This window comes from Protopterus annectens, chromosome 16.part0 (genome assembly GCF_019279795.1).
Source record: "Protopterus annectens isolate FY-2018-M chromosome 16.part0, PAN1.0, whole genome shotgun sequence".
Lineage (NCBI taxonomy): Eukaryota > Metazoa > Chordata > Ceratodontiformes > Protopteridae > Protopterus > Protopterus annectens.
In genome coordinates, this window is record NC_056750.1 from 617,042,578 (window position 1) to 617,058,358 (window position 15,781).

The following is a 15,781-nucleotide window of genomic DNA, read 5'->3' on the forward strand; positions in this document are numbered from 1 at the left end:
TTGCATCCATATATTTAGTCATATCTTGTTAAAGCTTCTTATTGTTATGCATTATCATTAAAGGACTCGTGCCATCATTTTTTGTAACAGCAAGTAAACCTGCTTGGGATTACTTACTACTACTTTCCTAGCCCCTCCACTTAACAATAGATGTTAAGTTGTCTATCTCGCCTTCATTCTTGCTGGATGGGTTCAGAGCCGAACCTCGGCTCCGACTCGGCCACTACTAAAGCTCGAGAGCTAGTTCCACTGGCTCGAGGCTCCCCTATATCCCACAATGCTAGGCGGTAACTACTCAGATCTCGTTTGCCGCTTAGCTGACGAGGTGTTTTGTTCCAACCGGCTCTACAGGTTAGTGTATTTTCTTAGACTTTTAGTCAACTTAGACCCCTTTCATTTTATTTTCTAGTATCCCTTACTTAGATAGTTCAATTCCAGTCCCTGTCTTTCGAATCCTTCCCTTTAATCCTTGATTTTTTCCTCAAAATCCACCTTAGGCCTTAGGCCCCTTTCCCACCCCTCCTAGTATTTGGAGTGAGTGTTTGTGTGGAAACTTTTTCCTTATTTAATTTGGTGTGCTTGTGTGAGTGATTCCTATCTTTAGAACCATGTCTAAAGAATCTAAGGTCTCAGGCTTTAAGAAGTGTGACTCGTGCTGTCAGAAAATGTCTCTGACAGACGGTCACACTTCTTGTGTCTACTGCCTGGGACCTTTGCACCTGCAGGACTCATGTGCTGTTTGCCATGGTTTCAGCCCTTGAGTCCTGCAGGAGCGGAAAAATAAGCTCATTTTAAGGGGCTTATTGAAGCCTGAGGGTCCCCCAACTCAATCTTCGGGGGAACCCTCCAAGCCTTCCAGACCGTTGGCTCCAGTATCTGAGTCGTCGGCTGGAGCTTCGAAGCCTGTTCGGACATCGGCTCCGGCTGGAGCCGATGATTCTCGAACACATGTTCCTACTGTTTCCTCGGCTCCGGCCGGAGCCGAGGTAGACACTGTTGAATCGGCTCCGATTAGGTTATCGGAACCGACTTCCAAAAAGAGGTCTAGATCACCATCTATCGGCTCTGTTCATTTGGCTCCAGCATCGCCATTGTTGTCTGAATGGAGCCATAGATCTCATTCCTCTAGGTCGTCGAGACTTTCAGACCATGACCTACAGAGGGTGGTGAGTCGACTTCTCAAGTCCAAGGCACTGGCCCAAATGCTTCATAGCCCGACTCAACAGTCGATGGCTATTCCCGTCACCCAGAATGTTCCTCCTCTGACTCTTTTGAGTTCGGAGCCGGGGCTGGTCGGACCCGAGACTGTGGGTGCGTTGGTACCGATTCCTTTGTCTTCGGTGCCGTCGTCGGCTCCGATTTCTTCTTTGGAGGAATCTCGGCGCCGGACTTCCCTTGTCGGCTCCGAGGGGGTGAGTGGCATCGGACCCTTGTCCGACCCCGCTCTCCCTCTCGGTGCTTCAGCTCTGGTGAGTTCGGCTTCGACATCGGCCTCGGAGCCATCACTGTCGGTGCCGGGGGAGGTTTTCAGCTTTTCGGAGCGGAGACCTCTGGCCCTGCCTGACAGGGGTGCCTTCGAGGTCATGAGGAGTGTGTTAGAACCAGGTTCTACCCCACAGTCGGTTCCATCAGCCCCTCCCTCCACGGTGCCTGCGGTGATTTCTTCTCACCCCCTCATCCCGGATCGTAGAGAGCCAGCCCCCCAAGGATCCCCAGTGGGTATTTCCTCCAATTCCGAGGCCTCTCCTGACCCTGTAGGAGAGCCCCCTAGGAAGAGGCAGTGCAAGAGGAAGCACATTGACTCCCCTGAGTCTGTCACCTCTGACACTGATTTAGAGGATTCTGAGGGTTCCCCTCATTCCCCCTCTGAAGATGTCTCCTTTGCGGACATCCTCAAAATCTTAAAACAGAGGGGGAATTGGCCAGCCCTTAACCCATCAGAGGATGAATCAGTGTATCTTGAGGTGTTTGGCTCTCGCCATTCCACCTCCTGGGTGTCCCCTCCCTTTGATCCCCTCATGGAAGTGGTGGCAAGGAAGGCTTGGACGGCTCCTGACTCAGTGGAACCCACCCCCAGGAGACTATCAAAATTCATCACTGCCCCGAAGGATAAAGAATTCTTAGCCAAAGGCATCTCTGTTGATGCTATGGTGGTGGCTGCGGCCACCAAGAAGGAGCTAGCTGATCCTTCAGTACCTGTCCATTGTCCTAACAAGGAGTCTAGGACCATTGACAGGTACGGTAAGTGGATGTTTTCGTCAGCGACCTTTTCTATGCGCTCGCTGATTTACTTATGTCATTTCACTCGTCTCCAGAGGGATTTGCTCAAGGAAGTGAGTGAAATGTTAAAGGATCCATCAGCTGCGGGTTTTCAGGATAGAATGAACTCTCAGCTGGCGACCCTCAACTCAATAGTTAACTCCTCCATGTGCCTCCTTTCATACACGGCGGATGGAGCGAGTAGAGCTGCAGGTACAGGTGTGGCCTTACGTCGGCACACCTGGATGCGGCTATGTAACTTTGTGGACCCTTTCAAGGTGTCCTTCACTAACTCCCCCTTTGATGGATCATCCCTCTTTGGTCCTCAAGTGAAGGAAACCCTGACTAGGTGTGAGGTTGAAGGCAAGACTCTCTCTGCCGTGGGAGTCCGTTTTTCTACTCCTTCTAGACCTTACCCCAAAGGTCAGAAGGGGGGAAAGATGTGGTTCCGCAAACAACCACAGGGAGTCTCGCCTGATGCACAGAGTTGGTTCCCCCCTAGAGGCAGAGGGGGGAACAATAATAATAGACGCCATCCTAGAGGCAGGGGGGGCCTGCAGAACCAGGGTAGCAGAGAAACTTTCTCTGACAAACCCTTTCAGCACCCCTGAGGGGCTGCCCAGCTGTCCACCTTTGGAGGCAGTCGGGGAAGATTATCGCTGTACCCAGAAGCCTGGCTTTCCCTTACCAAAGACAAGTGGGTACAGTCGATCATATCCGAGGGCTACAAAATTCCGTTCATTCATATCCCAAGATGATCCAAAAGTTCCCTTCCAGATGTTCCACCCAATCAAAGGGAACACGCAGCGCTAGAAATTTCAAAGCTGCTTTCAAAAAGAGCCATTCAACCAGTTCCAGCAGACCAACAAGGATCCGGAATCTACTCCAAATTCTTTTTGGTGCCAAAGAAAACAGGGGACTGGAGACCCATCTTGGATCTCAGCATCTTGAACAAGTTTGTCAAGGGAACGAAATTTCAGATGGTCACGCTGCAGTCCATTCTGCCCTTTTTGGGGCGGGACAACTGGATGTGCTCTATAGACCTCCAGGATGCGTACTATCACATCAGAATGAACTGACGCTCCAGGAGATTTCTCCACTTCAGGCTGGGAACCAGTCATTTCCAGTTCAGGGCCCTGCCCTTTGGTCTCACTACAGCCCCCTGAGTGTTTACCAAATGAATGGCGGTGGTCGCCTCTCATCTGAGACGGCAAGGATTCCAAGTGTTTCCATATTTAGACGACTGGCTCCTGACAGCCCCCACCAAGCATCTTCTCCTTCTTGCCAGAGACTACACCTTACGCACATGTCAAACACTAGGCATCTCCATAAATTACGAAAAGTCTGTCTTTTCGCCTTGTTGTGTTATTACCTTCATAGGCACAAATCTAGACACAGTCAACATGTCAGCCAGACTCACAGAGCAAAGGGTAGCAGACATACACAGACAGGTCTCTCTTGTCTTGCAGAGCAACAAGGTCAAAGTCAGACTGGTCCTGAAGGTCTTAGGAATAATGGTGGTGGCTATCCCTCTCCTCCCTTTAGCCCGCTTCCACATGAGAATCTTACAATGGATGCTATTCACGCAATGGTCATTCCAACGACTTCCAATGTCCCACTCTATTGTGATAACTCAGTCATGCAGGAATCATCTATCTTGGTGGATCACATCCCCCCAGCTCTACCTAGGAAGACCTTTCGTTCCCTCTCCTCCGGTTGCTACATTGACAACGGATGCCTCCCTGATCGGGTGGGGGGACACTACCAGGGCAAGACGGTCCAGGGCATGTGGCAGCCTTTCGAGTGCCACTTGCACATAAATGTCCTAGAGATGAGAGCAGTGCTTCTAGCGTTGCAAGCCCTTCAAGACTCTCTTCCCAAGGGAACTATAGCAATTCAGACAGACAACATGTCTGTAGTGTGGTACATCAACAAACAAGGCGGAACCAGATTTTACCCCTTATGTCGAGAGGCACTCAGACTGTGGCAGTGGGCGATTTCTTCTCAGCGATTTCTGTTAGCAACGCATATTCCCGGGAAGTCCAATGTGATTGCAGACAAGTTGAGCAGGGCTATTCTCATGCCTCACGAGTGGTCTCTGAAGAATTCAGTGTTGGAGGAAATTTTTCAAAAGTGGGGCCGGCCTTGCTGTGACCTTTTCACTACTCCTCAAAACAGCAAGTGTGATGATTTCTTCACCCTCCTTCCCCAACCAGGCCACCCCAGCAGAGACGCTCTAGTCCACGATTGGCCCCGGGGACTTCTATATGCTTTTCCACCCTTCCCACTGATATCTCAACTAATTCAGAAAGCCATCGCTCTGAAAGCTTCCATGATCCTCATTGCCCCTTACTGGCCTCGACAGGTTTGGTTCCCTTTTCTTCACCATTATCTGTTGGAGCAACCTTGGCATCTAGACCCAGTTCCAGACCTCTTGACCCATCAGTCGGGTCAGTTGCACCACTCCCTTCCCTCTCTCCACCTCACAACGTGGTTACTCCAGTTCCAGCTTTAGTCAGGCTTCCTTTAATATCCCACTCAGTTAGAGATATTTTGATAGCCTCTCATAAATCTTCCACTCGGAAGATTTATAATAGCAAATGGAAACGTTTTTCCTGTTGGGCAGAGTCAAAGAATTTAGATCCTTTCACTGCCTCCATTTAATCTATCCTGGATTTTCTAGCCGAGCTTTTCCACTCAGGTTCGTCTCCGTCTACCATCAAGGTTCAATTGGCGGCTATATCTAATTTTCATGTAGGTGTCTCAGAGTCTTCAATTATGGCTCACAAGCTCTGTAAAGCCTTCCTAAAGGGAGTTTTTCTCCTCAAACCACCTATCAAGGATCCTCCTCCTCTATGGGATCTGAACTTGGTTCTAGCGTCTTTAATTCTCCCTCCCTTTGAACCTGCAGCTTCTTGCTCAATGAAGTTGCTATCTTGGAAAACTCTTTTCCTGGTAGCTATTACTTCAGCTAGAAGAGTCTCTGAACTCCATGCTCTGTGTAGTCTACCCCCTTATTTATTGTTTCATAAGGATAGGGTATCCTTACGTACTAATCCATCCTTTTTGCCTAAGGTAGCTTCACCAGCAAATTTGAATCAGACCATTGATCTTCCAGTGTTCTTCCCTAACTACTCAAACAGATCAGAGCAAAAATTACACAGCTTGGACGTTCATCGCCAACTTAGGTACTATTTAGACAGGACCAAACAGTTCCGGAAGTCCGATCAACTGTTTATTTCCTATGTGGAAGGTAGAATGGGCCTTCCAGTTACTAAAGTTTCTCTCTCTAGATGGCTTACTTCGTTGATTACCTTTGTTTATGAGATCAGACATCAACAATTGCCATCCAAACCCAGAGCTCATTCAACTAGAGCTTTAGCCACATCTATAGCTTTTCAAGACAGACTGCCTATTGATTTGATTTGTTCTGCAGCTACTTGGGCCTCTCCCCATACCTTCATTTCTCATTACAAGTTGGACTTAGCCTCTAGGAGTCAAGCCAACTTTGGTTCCACTGTTCTCAAGAGTCTGTTCCAATAGGCCACCCGGGACAAGGTGCTAGGGGCGCGGTCCCATCCAGCAAGAATGAAGGCGAGATAGACAACTTAACATTTAGAAGTTATGTACCTACCATAACGTTCCATGTTAGTTGTCTTCTTCTCACCTTCTTTCTTGCGTCCCACCCTCCTTCCCCCAAGCCTGGACAGACCTAGAGGATTGTTTTTTTCTGGTGATTTTCTCATCTTGTTTTTCCCCACAGCTTGTCCACCTCTATTTCCCTTTGTTAGGTTTAGGATACCTTACCCTCAGGTTTAGAGGTGGATTATTTCTCCAGGTTTTGGAGCTGCCTTTTGTTGCTTGGTCTAGCTATCAAATGAGATCTGAGTAGTTACCGCCTAGCATTGTGGGATATAGGGGAGCCTCGAGCCGGTGGAACTAGCTCTTGAGCTTTAGTAGTGGCCGAGTCGGAGCCGAGGTTCGGCTCTGAACCCATCCAGCAAGAAAGAAGGCGAGAAGAAGACAACTAACATGGAATGTTATGGTAGGTACATAACTTCTAATTTATTCCCTCCTTTTTTATATCTCCCTAATACACTACAGGAAGGACATCTTAATCCCCATGACCTGCCTATGTGGATACTGTCACTTCTCACAACTACAGCAGTTACAACAAAAAAGACCACGTACATTCACCAAAGACTTTGCAATGTATGTTCTGATCCCATACTGGCTTTGTGATAGTTTAAGTACCTGCAAATTCAATATTGTGGCATGCACACTAGTCAGACCCATACTAGTTCAGATTCCCCCCACCTCCATTAGCAACTCTTATTGATAGGTACTTTTGACAAATACCATATGTAAAACCAGCCCCTCAAATACTGTTGACCACGAAAAGATCTATTTTTAAACCTAACCAAGTATATAATTACAAGGAAAGTGCCCTAGAATTTAAACACTGTTTAAAAACATTGACCTCTGCTTGAAACTCCAACTGGCTGATTGTTTCTGTAACAACCAGGATTGCCTCATGGTTCGTCCCCCTCTATTCGCCCTCACTATGCTCAGGATCACTCAACTCCGCTACCCTACACCCATTCCCACCCACCCCCAAATATGCCTAGATTTATCCTAACCAAACCACTCCCACCCATTATTGGTAACCACTCAATAAACTCCATTCCTAGGTCCTGGATTATCTAATTAATTTCACAATTAAACACTAATCCAGTCCTTATCAACACAAGCTGAGACCTACATACCTATCTAGCCCACAGTAAACCCTATTTTCTCTATCTCTCCTTTACAACTTTACTTAATAAACTTTCTTTCCTCACCATAATTAAACCATATGTTCCAAAATGCTACTCCTAAATCGTATTTTCTTTCTATTTCCACTAACTGCTGCCCACTTAACTTATCACTCACATCCATGTCTGACCTAAGACAGTTACAAAACCACAACCACTAACCTCCCTTTTACTCATATCACTTACCATACAATATCTCCAACAATCTTAAACTCCACTATCTTCTACTACTTCCATCATAAAACACCCCTTCTCACAAATCCAACAAAGAAATTATCATCTAGACATCACAAAACTATATCTAGAAATCATACACATGATAATATAGTTTCCAAGCTTGCTATAAGTGGAGATATACATCCCAACCCAGGCCCTAAAGACAACCTCTCATCCCTCCCCCAACAATATAACATAACTAATCTTCATCACAAAAGCTCAAATTTACTCTTTCTAAATATAAATATCAGAAGTGCTATAAATAAAGTACAAGACCCACATGCCATACTCTCCCATTACTCCCCTGACATAGTTATTTTAACAGAGACATGGTTAAAAGCTCACATTCCAGACAATGAAATCTCACCATCAGGCTATAATGTAATTAGGGCAGACCAAAAAGAGAAAAAACATTGAAGGAGTAGGATTACTATATAAAAAATATCTTACTCTGCAGCCCTCAACCCTTAATATAGTTAACTTAAGTAACTCTGAGATATCTATGACCAAACTCCAAATCAACCAGAATAAACACATTACCATTATAGCAACCTATATCCTACCAGGGAATAATATTCCCACAATAGAACATATCCTTCAATCTATCTTTAACATCATTTCCCAAGAAATATTAATCACAGGTGATTTCAACACAGACTGGACTACCTGTAACTCTGATAACCCCAGTAACCATATAAATCTCTATGGGTTCAAACAAATTATCCAGTCTCCTACCAGAATAGACAAAAAAAATCAAACAGTCAATTCTAGACTGGACACTGACAAATAATCCTTCCCTCTACCAAATCTCTGGCTGTCTACCTGATACTGTCAGTGATCACTTGCCCACATATCTCTTCAGGCAACATACTAATGCAACAAGGCAAATCACTCACCACCTAATCCACAATGAGAAAAATTCCAACCCTCAGGAGCTAATTGACACACTAAAAAATGCAGTTGAAATACCCTAAAGATCCTGCCCCTTGATGCCACTATTGAATATTTCAACAATACTTTCCTCAACATCCTTAACAGAACTCCTAGGACATTGTGTGCCAAAGTTAATTTCATACCTTGGCTAACAAGAGAAACTAAAATCCTCCTTAAACTTAGGGACAAAGCCTGTAAATTATGGCTAACTAGCAAAACTCAGGTTGACTGCATAGCTTATCAACAAGTCAGGAACAAGGCCAAACACCAAATCAAACAAGATAAAATAAATTATTGCCCTAAACTGCAAAGGAAACACCAAAATATCCTCAAAATGTCTGGAGTGCAATTAAAATAATTCTCCATCCAGGTCAAAACACTACCCCGCCTCCTAATTTACCAGATAATCTCTAAACAACCACAGAACAGTTTAGCAAGTACTTCACCAAAAGTATCTTGTCATTAACTAAAAATAACCCATCTCCAATACCAACAACAGTTAGTCCAACCAACAACAATAAAAATACTTTCTCATTCCAACCCATTCCTACAAAAAACATAGAAAAATGTATTAAGAAACTCAAAACTACCACAATAGCAGTTGATAATCTTCCATCTGAGTCCCTAAAAGTAGCAGCCAAAGCCATTTCCTATTCTGTAGCCATACTAATTAACTGCGCCATAGCTGAACAATATGTCCCAGCTATTTGGAACATTTTTCATATAATCCCCTTACATAAAGGTGGTACCTCTACCAAACTCACAAATTACAGACCTATCACTATACTCTCCCCACTTTCTAAATTACTTGAATGATGCATCCATTCTCAACTTCTACAGTACCTCATTACCAATAATCTAGTGGTCAAAACCCAAAACACCTTTAGACCTCACCACAGTACCATAACTGCCCTCCTTAGCTTTACCAACACTATCAACCAATTTAGAAATGATGGGAAATTAGTATCATCAGTCTTTCTAGACATGTCTAAAGCCTTTGATACAGCTTCTCATCACAAACTACTTAATGTCCTTGCCAACTTTAACCTTAGTCCCTCAGCTCAAACATCGTTCCAGAGTTACCTAACTGGACATAATCATGCAGTTAAGTGGCTCCAGGACCCATTCCCCTTACTTCCAGTTACACTAGGAGTCCCACAGGGATCCATTCTCAGACCCCTCCTTTTTAATATATTCACTAATGACCTCAATACTGCCTCCCCCCAGCCTCTATAATCCAGTATGCTGATGATCCTACACTTATATCTGCAGCCACTAATATATGACAGCTTCAGGATATAACTCAAAAATCCTTCACTGAAGTGGAATCCTGGTTAATCAAATCACAGCTCATACTTAACCCCAACAAAACCAAACTGATGATCTTTCAACCCACCCAACCCTCTAACCTCCCACCCTCCATCTGTATTACCTCTAGCAATAATACAAAAATTACACCTGATTTACAAACAAAACTATTAGGAGTCATAAAAAACAAACTGGCTGGCAGCAAGAAAAACAATGATATATAATTTTATACACACAGTTTATTAGCGCTTTTGTCTGGTAAATATCCAAACTTCTTTAGATAAACTGCATTACACTGAACAATCTTTTATACTGACATAATGGAACATCACAGAATACACCAACTAATGCAAACTCATTGCTACCATTTAAAAGTTATTTTCTAGAGCCAATTAAATATATTTTATATTCCACATAAATTACTTTAAAATATATATATTAATAAATAAAATAATAAATATTTTAAATAATTTAAAATAATAAAAATAAAAAATAAAAAAATATATAAATACACAGACATTATAAATATTATGTTACAAACTACCTATCATATGTTCTTAATTTAAGAAAACTGTTGATGGAAATCATTTCATTTAGTCCTGGTGGAGTTCTAGCATTCAGATAAATCTGCCACCATGTTTCTTTGTTTTCTAATATTAGTTTCCAGGGTCCCCCAAGGGGGTCTATCCTAACCTGATAGACTACTAAAAATTTGAAACTATGGGTATGGAATTTACTTATATGCTTATAAAGAGCATCTGTGTGCTTTCCATGGGAGATATCATAAATATGCTCGTATATCCTCTGGGATAGCTTATGTTCAGTTTTGCCAACATAAAATGTAGGACAGTTTGAACAGCATGCAACGTAAACTACCCCTTGTGTATAGCAGCTATATCTACCCCAAATATGGGTTTTCTTGTTCCTAATGTTTATACTTGACCCACTGTATACATATTTACATTGATTACAGGTACCACAAGGAAACATCTTACCTACCCTAGAGGTTACTTGATGTCGCTTTAAAATATTTTTGAAATTCGGGCCCCTCTTATAAACAATTTTTGGATTGGTACCTAGTCTGTTGGTCAAATCTGTTTCCATTTTTATAATGTCCCAGTTTTTATTTATAATATCACTTATAATTTTACCATTATCATGGTAAGTTGTAACAAAGGGGCAAACCATTCTTGCATTCCTATTACCACCACCATCTGGGCCATCATTTATGTCATTAACAGGAGCATTGTTATTAATATTAATAATAACATGGTTGATGTTCTCTACAATTACCATCTCCTGGCTTTCATGATGTTCCCAAAGCAATGGAACATAAATGCCTTGGTTACGTTTCAGGATGACTTTGTTACATATTTGATTTACCATTCTTCTGGGATAACCCCTGTTGTAAAACATATTTGATATATGGGTACACTCCCTTAAGAAATCATCATGATTTGAAACCATACGAGCTGCCCGAACCATTTGGCCCTTCACAACACCCCTCTTAACATGGGTGGGATGATTACTGGAATAATGTAAGTATGTATTTGAAAATGTTGGTTTTCTATAAATATTTGACTTCAACCCGTCCATATTGCTTGAAATTAGGACGTCTAAGTATGCCACACTATCACAACTAACAACATGAGTAAATTTCAGAAAATTTGTTGTCTGATTGATATATTCAATGAAATTATTAATTTCTCCTGTTGGCCCTTTCAAGCAACAAACAAATCGTCCAGGTACCTAACATACATGCTAATATAGGAATAAAATGGACTTGTGTACAGGTATACTCTTTCCCACCATGCCATGACGATATTAGCAAACAAGGGGCCACAGGCTGACCCCATAGCTACCCCTTCCATTTGTCTGTAGTAATGTCCTTCAAAGTGTATATAATTGAAACTTAAAACCATGTCTAGTAGTTGGTTATAGACATTCATTTTATCTTGATGTAACTTCATTACTTCATACAAATATAAACAAAACCATTCCTTCCCTTGCTCATGAGGAATACTACTAAATAAATCTTTTATATCGATGGTTATAAATATGCCATCAGGGAAGGGATTCAATTTGGTACAAATTATAAGAAACTGCCAAGAATCACGGCACAAATTTGGAAATGGTTTGGGCAGCCCGTATGGTTTCAAATCATGATGATTTCTTAAGGGAGTGTACCCATATATCAAATACGTTTTACAATAGGGGGTTATCCCAGAAGAATGGTAAATCAAGTACATAACTAAGTCATCCTGAAACGTAACCAAGGCATTTATGTTCCATTGCTTTGGGAACATCATGAAAGCCAGGAGATGGTAATTGTAGAGAACATCAACCATGTTATTATTAATATTAATAACAATGCTCCTGTTAATGACATAAATGATGGCCCAGATGGTGGTGGTAATAGGAATGCAAGAATGGTTTGCTCCTTTGTTACAACTTACCATGATAATGGTAAAATTATAAGTGATATTATAAATAAAAACTGGGACATTATAAAAATGGAAACAGATTTGAAAAACAGACTAGGTACCAATCCAAAAATTGTTTATAGGAGGGGCCCAAATTTCAAAAATATTTTAGAGCGACAGCAAGTAACCTCTAGGGTAGGTAAGATGTTTCCTTGTGGTACCTGTAATCAATGTAAATATGTATACAGTGGGCCAAGTATAAACATTAGGAACAAGAAAACCCATATTTGGGGTAGATATAGCTGCTATACACAAGGGGTAGTTTACGTTGCATGCTGTTCAAACTGTCCTACATTTTATGTTGGCAAAACTGAACGTAAGCTATCCCAGAGGATATGCGAGCATATTTATATCTCCCATGGAAAACACACAAATGCTCTTTATAAGCATATAAGTAAATTCCCTACCCATAGTTTCAAATTTTTAGTAGTCTATCAGGTTAGGATAGACCCCCTTGGGGGACCCTGGAAACTAAAATTAGAAAACAAAGAAACATGGTGACAAATTTATCTGAATGCTGGAACCCCACTAGGACTAAATGAAATTATTTCCATCAACAGTTTTCTTAAATTAAGAACATATGATAGGTGGTTTGTAACATAATATTTATAATATTTATAATGTCTATGTATTTATATGTTTTTAAAGTAATTTATGTGGAATATAAAATATATTATGTTAAGTTGTCTATCTCGCCTTCATTCTTGCTGGATGGGTTCGGAGCCAACCTCGGCTCCGACTCGGCCACTCTAAAAGCTCGAGAGTTGGTTCCACCGGCTCGAGGCTCCCCTTATATCCCACAATGCTAGGTGTGAGTTACCTCAGATCTCGTTTGCCGCTACAGCGATCGAGGTGTGTTTTCTACCGGCTCCAGATTAGTGAAAGTTAGACTAGTTTAAATTCTTAGACTTAAGCTAGCTTAGTGTATTTTCTTTCCTTAGTGTAGTGGATATTATCCCTTCATATCCTTTATCCAGCCCCTTTTTCTAAAGAACTTATAGTTCTTTCCTAACCCTCCTTCCCTATCCTTAGGGTATGTATGTGTTGATTAGGAAGTTTAAATATTCCCTTTGAATCCCTATCAGTGTAATTTGTGTGTGTGTGTTTTTCTGTGTGTTATTACACTTAGGGTCCTTGGTAGTCCCAGGATACACAAAGGGTCAGCCAAGAGAAGTGTGACTCGTGCTGTCAGAAAATGTCTCTGGACTCTTGTGCTGTATGCCATGGCTTCAGCCCTAGAGTCCTGCAGGAGAAAAAAATAAACTCATTTTGAGGGGTTTAATCAAGCCTGAAGGTTCCCTCTCTGTGTCATCGGAAACCTTCTAACTTCCAAGACCTCGGCTCCAGCTTCAGAGTCGAGGCCTAAGGCTTCGAAGCCTACTGCTTCATCGGCTCCTGCTGGAGCCGATGAGTCTTTGACTGCAGTATCTGTGGTTTCCTCGGCTCGGCTGGAGCCGAGGCATTAGAGATTCCTGGGTCGGTTCCGATCAGACCATCGGAGCCGACATCTAGAAAGAGATCGAGGTCACCGTCCCTTGGCTCCGTTCATTCGGCTCCAGCGTCTCCCTTGCTGTCTGAACGGAGCCACAGATCTCACTCCTCAAGGTCATCGAGGCTCTCAGATCACGACCTCCAGAGGGTAGTGAGTAGACTTTTGAAGTCCGAGGCACTGGCCCAAATGCTCCAGAGTCCGACTCATCAGTCGATGCCTCTACTAGTTCCAATAAATATTCCTCCTCCGACTCCTTTGAGCTCGGAGCCGGGGCGTCTCGGGACCGAGACCGTGGTAGCGTCGGAGCCGATACAATTGTCTTCAGCTCCGTCGTCGGCTCCGATGTCTTCTTTTGAAGAATCTCGGCGCCGGGCTTCCCTCGTCGGCTCCGAGGGGGTGAGTGGCATCGGACCCTTGTCTGACCCCCCTCTCCCTCTCGGTGCTTCGGCGCTGGTGAGTTCAGCTCCGACATCGGCCTCGGAGCCATCTCTGTCGGTGCCGAGGGAGGTTCTCAGCTTCTCGGAGTGGGGACCTCTGGCTCTGCCGGATAGGGGTGCATTCGAGGTCATGCGGAGTGTGTTGGAACCTTGTTCGACTCCACAATCGGCTCCGTCCGCCCCTCCTTCTTCGGTGCCTTTGGTTATGTCGACTCACTCCCTCATCCCAGACCGCAGAGAGCTAGCTCCTCAAGAATCCCCTGTGGGGATCTCATCCTCTTCCGAGGCCTCCCCTGAATTAGCAGGGGAGCCCCCTAGGAAGAGAAAGTGTAAGAGGAAGCACATAGACTCACCTGAGTCTGTCACCTCTGACACAGATTTAGAGGATTCGAGGGTTCCCCGTTCCCCTTCTGAAGATGTCTCTTTTGCAGACATTCTAGAGATCCTGAAACAGAGGGGAAATTGGCCAACCCTTAACCCTTCGGAGGATGAATCTGTGTATCTTGAGGCGTTTGGCTCTCGCCCTTCCACCTCCTGGGTGTCCCCCTCCTTTGATCCCCTCATGCAGGTGGTTGCAAAGAAGGCCTGGACGGCTCCTGATTCAGTGGACCCTACCCCCAGGAGACCTTCCAAATTTATAACAGCACCAACTGACAAGCAATTTCTCACAAAAGGCGTTTCTGTGGATGCTATGGTGGTAGCTGCTGCCACCAAGAAGGAACTAGCTGATCCTTCAGTGCCTGTTCATCCCCCTAACAAAGAATCTAGGTCTATGGACAGGTACGGGAAGCGGATGTTCTCGTCAGCGACCTTTGCTATGTGTTCGCTGAATTACCTATGCCATTTTACTCGTCTTCAAAGGGACTTGATCAAAGAAGCGAGTGACATGTTGAAGGATCCTACGGCTGCGGGTTTTCAGGACAAGATGAACACTCAGCTGGCTACCCTGAACTCCATAGCTAACTCCTCCATGCGCCTCCTCTCTTATGCGGCTGATGGAGCGAGCAGGGCCGCAGGGGCAGGTGTGGCCTTACGCAGGCATGCCTGGATGCGGCTATGCAACTTTGCGGACCCCTTTAAAACGTCATTCACTAATTCCCCGTTTGATGGATCATCTCTTTTTGGTCCTCAAGTGAAAGAAACCTTGACTAGGTGCGAGACAGATGGCAAGACTCTTTCTGCCGTCAGAGTCCGTTTCTCCACTCCTTCTAGGCCTTACCCCAAAGGCCAGAAAAGTGGAAAAATGTGGTTCCGCAAACAATCTCAAGGGACTTCGCCTGACGCAGAGTCGGTTCCCCGCCAGAAGCAGAGGGGGGAACAACAATGGTAGACGTCGCCCTAGAGGCAGGGGGGGTCCGCAGAACCAGGGCAATCGAGAAGCCTTCTCTGATAAGCCCTTTCAGCATCCCTGAGGTGTTGCCCGACTGCCCACCTTCGGAGGCAGTCGGGGGAAGATTGTCACTGTACCCAGAAGCCTGGCTATCCCTGACTCAAGACAAATGGGTACAGTCCATCATTTCCGAAGGCTATTCCATTCCCTTCGTTAAGCATTCCAAACCAATCAAAAAATCCCTTCCAGATGTTCCACCCGCTCAAAGGGATCTTGCAGCTTTGGAAATTTCAAAGCTGCTTGCAAAAAGAGCAATACAGCCAGTTCCAGCAGACCAGCAAGGATCCGGAATCTACTCCAGGTTCTTTTTAGTTCCAAAGAAAACAGGGGACTGGAGACCAATTTTGGATCTCAGTATCTTGAACAAGTCAGTCAAGAAAACAAGATTTCGGATAGTCACGCTGCAGTCCATCATTCCCCTATTGGGAAAGGGAAACTGGATGTGCTCT